The sequence below is a fragment of the Saccopteryx bilineata genome, chromosome 1, assembly GCF_036850765.1.
Source record: "Saccopteryx bilineata isolate mSacBil1 chromosome 1, mSacBil1_pri_phased_curated, whole genome shotgun sequence".
In the NCBI taxonomy this organism is placed as follows: domain Eukaryota; kingdom Metazoa; phylum Chordata; class Mammalia; order Chiroptera; family Emballonuridae; genus Saccopteryx; species Saccopteryx bilineata.
In genome coordinates, this window is record NC_089490.1 from 197,425,831 (window position 1) to 197,435,606 (window position 9,776).

Below are 9,776 nucleotides of genomic sequence, written 5' to 3' on the forward strand. Positions count from 1 at the left end.
TAGTTTCGAACTTCATATGACTTAACACAATACTAGTGCGTTCCTTTTAGTCTTGGCTTATTTTTTCACTCACTGTAATTAATATCTGCTCGATTTATCATGTATATTTAGGATTAACAAATATTGCCAAACAGTGTTCCAACATGATTGTTACCTATTCACACTCTCTCCAGGATTAGGAAATGTTTCATTTTCTACAAAAGCTTGACAAAATCTCATATTATCTATCTATTTAATTTTCACAGTTTAGGTGTGTGTGCTCTCTCATTGTGCTGCCATTTGCATGTCCTGAATGAATAATATTGTTGGACCATTTTTGTTTGCTTATTGATCAATTTTGGATATCCTGTCTGGTGAATTCAGCAGAGTGTGTGTGTATTTTCACAGGGTGGTTATCTTTTTTACTGATTTGAAGTAGTTCTTTACATGTTCTTGATGTATTTGTCAGAAATTTTTGGACATTTCTTTTTATTTTGCAGTTTGCATCTCCCTCTCTTTAAGGTGTCATTTGGTAAAAAGAAATGTGTTTATTTTGTGGAGTTCAGGTTATCCTTCAATTTTTTCTTGTATGAGTTAGTGCTTCCTGTGCCCATAATTAAGAAATCTTACTATTGCAAGTAAAGAAAGATAATTTCCTATGTTTTCTTCCTAAAGCTCTATTGATTTACTTTACTCATATAAGACTCTGATCTATCTTGATTTGACTCTCATATATGTGAGGTAGAAGTCAGAGTTCATTTTTCCATATGGACATCTAATTTTCCAGGCAGCATTCCCCACTGAAGTGCAGCATATCACCACATTTTTCTTGAGTGCTGCCAAAGCAAGTTTTCCTCCCTACTTTTTACTTCCGTTAACAGGGGTTTATAATAGAGAGTTGGATTCAACTTCAATCATTCACTTACTGGTTGTATGATTTTAAACAAAATAATCTACTTCCTTGGCTGGCATTTTCTTTTGCTATAAAAGTGGGCTCAAGATTGAAGTAAAGGATTTCTCACTACCTTCCAGCTTTAGTATTTTGTTCTTATCTATGACCTTCAATAACAAATTGATGATGCACAAATAATTTAAGATATACAACTTCAGAATAGAAAGGTTTTAAAATCTCACCTTGGTTTAAATAACACAAGTCCCAATTCTTCATCTATAACCCTGGGGGCTAGATATGCTTTGTAATTTAGAATTTATTAAGTTTTGTAAGGTTAGTTTGATGCATATATTGTGTATCGTGTAACTCTCCCAGCACTCAACACAGTAATCAAACTTTAATATATATGCAAAGAAACATATAAAGAAAGATAAACACTATAAATAGTAATATCAGTTTGGAAAAGGTTATATTTAAAAATTAGTTTCAAAAATATTTGTGATTTTTATAGTTTTGGGTTTCAGCACTTTGGAAATGGATTGTGGATCTGCAGCACTAGAGTCTAGATGCATTTAACAAAACAATGTGATTAAAGATCTATGCAATAGCTCAGCTAATATTCTTCAAATTTACAATGAGAATTTGTTACCATTGGTTACCAGTAAGATAAATTGTTTCTTCCTTGCCTAAATAAATGTGCATTAGCAGATTTAGAACAGAACCTATAAAAATAGGTAACAATATACATAAAATGACCTTTAAAATGAATAATGTAAATTGTGACAGTAATAATGAAATCATAATGTAAATATTAGGTGTGGAATGCATATCTGACTCAGATATGAATAGCAATAATGTTATGATATTTACACTCATGCATATATTTAAAAACCCATGCTCATTTTAGCCACAGAAATAATGAGTAGTTTCTAAGTCCACACTGTTTCCATTTTTCTGAGAGTGTTCCACTCCAGGACTTCCTGTTTGCTGTGCAGCTGCTACTCCCCCTGGGCACCATAAAACAGTTATCTTCTCCCAAGACTTTTTATGCAAACTTTCCAACCCAACTTTGGAAAAGGATAAAATAATGTTTAATTACTCTTAGACTTTGGGTATATTAAGGACCTAGCCTTTGCTACTACCTACCTACCCATTGTTATTTTAGAGACATAAGAAATAGACAATTTTTTACCAGTGGTTTAAACCCCTTCCAGTGGAGCATTGGGAGGACAAGAACAAACTCAGGAGTCGACACCTGGGCTCTCAGTAATCTCCACAAAGGTCCTTAGAGTTCACAGCAGACAATACTCATCATTTCTGTAGTTCGATCAATCCAATTCCCTTTTCATTTTGCTATGACTGCTGTGAAACTAACTCTAAATAATCAATTAATTTACCATTTATAGAATTTCGATAACCTATAAAACCAAGTTGGCCTTCATAAGATCAGAGTATAAAATACAGTGTAGATGGCATGGGAGAAAGAGTTTACCAATATTCCAGTATGAATGGGGTAAGAATAATTATTAAATGTCTGAGGTCTTAAAATAGTCATGCATTTTAGGGTACTTGTTTTTACATATGTAGATCTAACTCTTATTAAATGAATAGTTTCTTCACAAAGAATGTCTTAATATAGTGAATTTCAAAGTAAACATTTACAAACTATAGCACCCTTTGTTTTCAGAAAAAGAATTAATAGTGACGCAAGCATTAATTGTATTCCTTTTATTCCTTTCAGAAAAAAGACTCTTAAGTCAGAATAAAAAAAAATTGAAAGACATTTAAATGGTTTTCCTAGAAATGCAATATACCTACTTGAAATTAAGATGTTATTTTAAAATCAAGTTATGTCTTGAAATGAATTAAGTATATTTACCTTCTTTGACAAAATCATAGAAAATATAAGAATTTACATCTTCAAATGAGAAAGTCACAGGGGAGGGCCCAAATTGATTTTCTGTTTCAGACTACATCAAAGAATCAGTAAACTCCACTACACGGAAGAGAAAGCAAGTAAAAAAAACTTTCTTAAGTAACAGATTTGGTTATGTAACAGTTTTCTTAGACTTAGGGTTGCTACCCATTAAAACAGATTGTTATTCTTGAAATTTTTCTTAAAATTATTCTCACAGAGTTAATTTTGTTCTGACTCAAGGAAGAAACTAAGTTTTTTAGGATCCTTCTAAATCTGTAGAACTAAGAATCCATTTAGATCGTTACATGTCAGCATATCAAAACTACATCTAAAAATCTGAGTAAGTATATTGAGAAACAAAGAAGCTTTTATTTTCAATAGTGGATCCTGACACAGTCTTTAATTTAGCACCCAAATATACCTGATATAATACTTAGAACCTTAAAGACATCAATAAAGCTAAATTGTCTGCAGAAAATATACTTGGTATAAATCAATGTTAAGTGTCACTTTCCTAAAAGTAATAAATTTAACAATGGATTTATCCCGATACTTTCCAGAAGTAAGTATTGAAAATTTGCTGTATAGCACACCTCAAACAAGGAAGGTGAAGATATTTAATTCAAGTTGAATCATTTCTTTTAACCTTAGTGATTTTAATAAAATAACATTTCTGCTGAAGACAGGTTGATAATAACTTATGACTTTGAGTTCTTAGGCCAGTCTATGATATTATTACCATTCCAAGGAAAATTATTATTTGAATGATGTCCAACCTAACCTTCAACACCTAATCATTTAGAAGACCTGGATATCATAGAGTTCAGATATTAAGAATACTCAGATTATATATGCTATTCTTTCAACTCTTTACTCTTTTTTAAAAAATTTATTTTCTTTTAATTTAATTAATTGTGTTTACATAGATTCTCGGGTCACCCCGAATGCATCCCCCCTCTCCCCTATTCCCCTCAACATCTCCCTGCCCTTCTCCCCACAATGCCCTCCCCCTTTCCCTTCAGGTTTATCCCATCCTATCATCCCTTTTCCCTCTGTCCCTTTGATCCCTCTTCTGTTTCAATTCCATTCCTCAGTTCTCATTATTCTTTGGATTCCTCAAATGAGTGAGGTCATATGATATTTTTCGTTCTCTGCCTGGCTTATTTCACTCAACATAATAGTTTCCAGGTCCCTCCATATTGTTGCTAAAGGTAATATATTTCCTTCTTTTTCATAGCCCCATAGTATTCCATAGTATATATGTACCACTGCTTTTTAATCCACTCGTCCACTGACGGACACTTGAGCTGTTTTCAGATCTTCGCTATTGTGAACAATGCTGCCATAAACATGGGGGTACATTTCTTTTTTTCACTCGGTGATATGGTGTCCTTGGGATATATTCCTATAAGTGTGAAGGCTGGGTCAAAGGGCAGTTCCATTTCTAATTTTTTGAGGAATCTCCATACTGTTTTTCACAGTGGCTGCACCAGTCTGCATTCCCACCAGCAGTGCAGGAGGGTTCCTTTTTCTCCACATCCTCGCCAGCACCTATCGTGTGTTGTTCTGTTAATGAGCACCATTCTGACTGGAGGTGGTATCTCACTGCGGTTTTAATTTGCATTTCTCTAATGATTAGTGATGTTAAACATTTTTTCATTTGTCCTTTGGTCATCTGTATGTCCTCTTTGGAGAAGTGTCTACCAACTTACACCATGCACAAAAATAAACTCAAAATGGATAAAGGATTTAAATGTAAATCGTGAAACCATAAGCATCCTAGAAGAAAACATAGGCAGTAAGCTCACCAACATCTATTGCAGCAATATCTATCTTTGCTGATTTATCTCCAGAGGCAAATGAAATAAAATACAGGATAAAAAAATGGGACTATATCAAACTAAAAAGCTTTTGCACAGCTAAAGACAATATGAACAGAATAAAAAGACAAACCACACAATGGGAGAACATATCCGACAATACATCTGATAAGGGATTAATAACCAAAATTTATAAAGAACTTGTAAAACTCAACACCAGGAAGACAAACAATCCAATAAAAAAAATGGGCACAATAAATGAATCAACTCCTTACTCTTGAAGAATCTAATTTATGCTCTTAGATTATTTGCAAATCCTATTCAAGAACTGAGGATGGGCTTTATTTTATGTCTATGTATATAGTTTTATAAGAAATACATAGCAAGAATGATAAAACTTAGAAAAGCACTATAGATGTTTTACACTTATTCTATTTGGTATAGTAAGAAAAATCATCTGTGTTTAAAAGGTGAAGATATTGTCATTTATAAAAAAACAAATATATTTTTTTGTATTTTAATTGGTCTTTAAGAAAATTTTTCAAAGTTAAAGGTATATAACCTTCTATCTAGACACTTAATTTAAAAATAATTAGTAAAATATCATTTCAAAGAACAGGTTTTTCCCACTCACATATGTATGTGATAGTGGCAGATGGAGAAGTGTCTAATGAAACTATCGATTAAAGAACAACTTCAAGGGTAGCTGAAGGAAAGATACTTAAAATATATATTTGTCATAAGTTATTATCTTAATATAACTACTGCCACAGGAAATTCAAAAGTCTCTGTCTTGTTTTTCTCAAAGAAGATTCTATTTGAATAGAAAATATGCACAACCTTTTAAAATATTTAATATCATATTTTTTACAAATGAAATTATAGAACATTGAATAGTGTTTTAGTAGTTTTATACTTTTTTAAAACTGTTTTAGCCACAAATGTTCACAAACAAAGCTAGTTATATTGACTAAAGCATTTTGTATAAAACACTCCATGGATTTTTTTTAAAAATGAAAACTCATCTAATGTGATTGTGTCCTTATTTTACAAGCATTAAACTTTCCCGGGTGGCTTTCTTCTTTATGTCTTGCTTGATTGCGTTATTTGAAAGAAAATGGAATGCTATAAGGCACATAATTATCTTCAATAAAAGACGATGAAGATACCTTGCAAGTCTATCAATAGAAACTGGTGACTAGTACAGGAATCTGATTCTCGCCCAGAGCAATAGTTAAGGTTGAATTGAGCTGATAGAAAGAAAATCCCAAACAAGAAAATTAAATTTGAATTCTTGTAAATACTGTTGGGGAAAAGATAATTAAAAACAAAACCTCACAATCCAGAAATCCTCTCCACAAAAGTTTGTAGACAAAGAAAACCTTTCTCTTCCTAAATAAACATTAGACAAGAAAGAGTAGTGAGTATCTTGGGCAATCAACTAAAACTTCACAAAGACAAAAAGAAATCTCACTCTTTTATATGGCCAAGCAGATACAACCCATTATTATCAAAGTTTTCAAGATAAAGAATAATGAGTCCTCGGGTAAGAGGACTGGACACCACTACTGCCAACAGAGTCCATCCTCTTTACCTGACGGTCAGGGCGGCATCTGTGTCAGCCAATCAACTTTATCTGGAAAAAAAAACTTCTCATTTTTATGACAAGAGATAGTTTTGATCACTAGAGCAAGGTGACTAACGTGGGTTTAGGCTCCTACACTCCTATCAGAAATGGAGAAACCTTAGTGCTACCTTCCTTAGTGTTCGCATTTTAAAGACATGCTTGCAGGTTCTTGAGAAAAATTGTCCTGGGTCATAAAGCTGACAAAAGGCTTAATTAGTCTACTTTACGCATACAGTAAATCCTTTATATATATATATATATATATATATATATATATATATATATATACACACACATATATATACACACATACAAATATACACACACATATACACACACACATACATATACACACACACACACACATACCTGTCAAGTGATGAGAAAGTACTACAATTACAAGTTTTCCAAGGCAAGTGCTCTAAGAAAAGAAGGGGAGAAAAGTCTCTTCCCCAGTTTCAACAATGAGAATTCAGTTACTTTTTTTGACCTGTATCTGTCCTTGCAATACAAATTACTAGGTTTAACCTAAAACACGTCATAAGATATAACTACTGATTTTTTCCGAGTTATAAAATCAAAAGTTCAAAGCAAGTTTACCATCTCTTTTAATTCTTTAATAATATATAAATATTAAATTATACATTTCAATAGAGACATTATCCTATTTTTAAACACTGGCACAATTATTCTTTAAATGATGTATCTCAGTACAAACCCAAAGATATTGTGTGATTTATAGCCTTTCCGTTGCTACATTCAAAAAGACTCTTTTAAGGAGTTATAAAAAGAAAGAAGCCGGCCCTTGAAAAATTCCAACTTCCCATATGATGAAGTTGCTTCATTTAGATTGAACTCTAATTAGGACTCAGATCCTGGACTGTCTGGGAATGACTAGAATTGATTGGATTTATCCCATTTTGGTGTACCTTGCTTTTCAAAGGGATGCTAGACTTTCAATTATATATCTGAGTGACTAAATATCAATATTAGATATTGACAAGTTATTTTCATTCACTTTATCGATAAATGCTAACCCAATTTATGTGACTGACTTCCACACAGGTTAGATTATGACTAGTAATCATACTTATTATTTAATTTATTATTATTATTATTATTATTTTTATCAACTGTGACTCCAGACAGGATCCAAAGAGGAGTTTTACCCACCTCTTCTTTGGGTTTCATGGAGATTTACTCTACCCTTCTGCGTTAGCCTCCTGAGGCACTGCGTCAACCATAAGAGGGCTTAGGAAAGGGCAGGTAGCCATATTTACTAACTGACCAGGGTTTCCCCATTATACCACATTGCCCATTCATAGAATCTCATTCCTGATAATAGAGCTTCATTTCTACCTCACCCACACACTAACATGGGACCATAAATTTAAGGCCCAATACAATTTAATAATTTTATAGAGCTCAATAATAACTTTGTATCTTATGGTAGAAATGTTGAAGAATTTCAACAAATTTTCCTTTTCTTAGAGAACTTCCACACTGGGCAAAACTCAAGTCCCAGAATTTCTCTCCAAAATATATTGTTCTTTGTTGGATTTTATAGCTTACAGTGAATTCAGAAGCCATGGCTTCTTAAAGTATATGCAGACAGTGTGGCGTGCTTTGGAGTTTTTTTTTTCAGGCATATTTAACATTATATGTTATTATATATTATATATTAAATACATTTACATAAATAGCATATGCTTGTGAGTATTTATATATCCTTTAAAAACAACAGAGATGATGTATTTGGATAAGAAGAGAGTTGAAAAAATAAAAGAAGGAAACAAACAAATAAAAATTTCAATGTAGCATTATCCTGGAGTCCTGTACTTCATGGTGAGGGCACCACTGGTCCCCAGCCAGTCGCACTGCCTACGTGAAGGTATAATATGGACTTGCTAAAAGTGCTTTAGTTTGAAATGGAGGCTCTACAATCCCTAATTATTGATGGTACAGTTTGTAACATTATTTTTATTCAACTATGACCAATGGAAAATTAAAACAACTTTGATCACTTTAGAAATTCTAGACTTGGCTTTTCATTTGTAACTATCAATTATTTAAAGAATAGTTTCAAATGGCTCTTGGAGTCCTTTGGGGCGGGGGGGGGGGATTACAGTAATTTAGGTAGCAAATGTGAATGAGCTCGAGTTCTTAGTTGCATGTGGAATAAAAACGCCTTCTAAAACAGTCACATTGCCATCTACTGACAGCTTTTTGTAACAGGATCAACATTTTCTCATTAGCCTCACTGGCTGACTATGCACTTTAATGATCTATGACTTGACACGGGGCAGTAGAAAAAAGGGGGGGGAACACAGTGCACCCATGCTCAGCACATTCACTTGAAATAATCTCTCCATTCACAGAAGCCATTTCGAGCTACTGCATGTTTCACTCTTATAGACTGCAATTAGATGCACTTATTAATAGCTTTATTGCCTAGTATTTCACAGCTGTTAAAACTGTTTTCAGGAAAGTGACTCTAGAGTGTATGTGAATAAATCTGCCCTGTGTGTATAGTACATAGGGACCTGCTAATAGGATTTTCATAATAACAGAATTTATCTCACAGCATATCTTATAATACCCCTCACTATGTACCAGCAGTGTTGTTACAACATTATGTGAAAAATGGGATTTGAGTTAAGGACATGTATTTTAACCTGAAATACAAAAACATTATGGCAGTTGAAACACTTGTCTATTAAATCATTTTTAGTCCCATCCTCATTCACTTCTGCCAGAGTTGATTTAAGAAAAACTTCCAGTGCTATTGGAAACAGATAAAGGATTCAGACATACTTCCTATGAACTCATGGCTCTAGAGTGTTGTATCCTGATGCACTGGCAGCATAATCCTGAGGATAGCAAGAGTCAGGTCTTCCCACAGTTAGCAGTAATCATCTCATATCCAAAGGAATGCACCCCTCCACTAATTTCCATGCAATCGTGTTACTGATTTCTCTTTCTGCCATGTGCCAAGACATGAAATTTCTCTTCAAATAAAAATTTTCTTCCAGTATTATTATTATTATTTTAATATTTTTTATTTATTCATTTTAGAAAGGAGAGAGAGAGAGAGAGAGGAAGGGGGAGGAGTAGGAAGCATTAACTCCCATATGTGCCTTGATTAGGCAAGCCCAGGGATTTGAACTGGCAACCTCTGTGTTTCCAGGTCAATGCTTTATCCACTGAGCCACCACAGGTCAGGCCTCCAGTATTATTTTTAACAAGAGAAAACTCATGGGTACTTACCAGTTTTTCAGATATGTATGCATGTTTTAAAGGTTAAACACAAAAGAAAAAAAAACTACAAATGATTTGGATAACCTCATAATACCTGGCAAAATAATACAAAAAAACCTGAGCTCTAAGCCACATAAAACACTAACTATATAGCTCTGTTTCATATAATACAAACAGTCAGGAAATTTTCCAACCTCCAAGTGCTTAGAATAGCTTAAATATATATACAATCAATCAGGAAGCATATTATTGGCTATTGTTTCACATTTTATTTTTGTATGA

At 33.2% G+C, this 9,776-nt stretch overlaps 1 non-coding gene across 1 annotated transcript; it reads right to left on the reverse strand.

Annotated features, from left to right (window-relative positions):
* Positions 1–7,367: 7,367 nt before the first annotated feature.
* Positions 7,368–7,490, reverse strand: LOC136321307 (small nucleolar RNA SNORA26). The gene has a single exon (XR_010728571.1). It is a non-coding gene; the product is annotated as a small nucleolar RNA SNORA26 (small nucleolar RNA).
* Between the last annotated feature and the right edge of the window lie 2,286 nt (positions 7,491–9,776).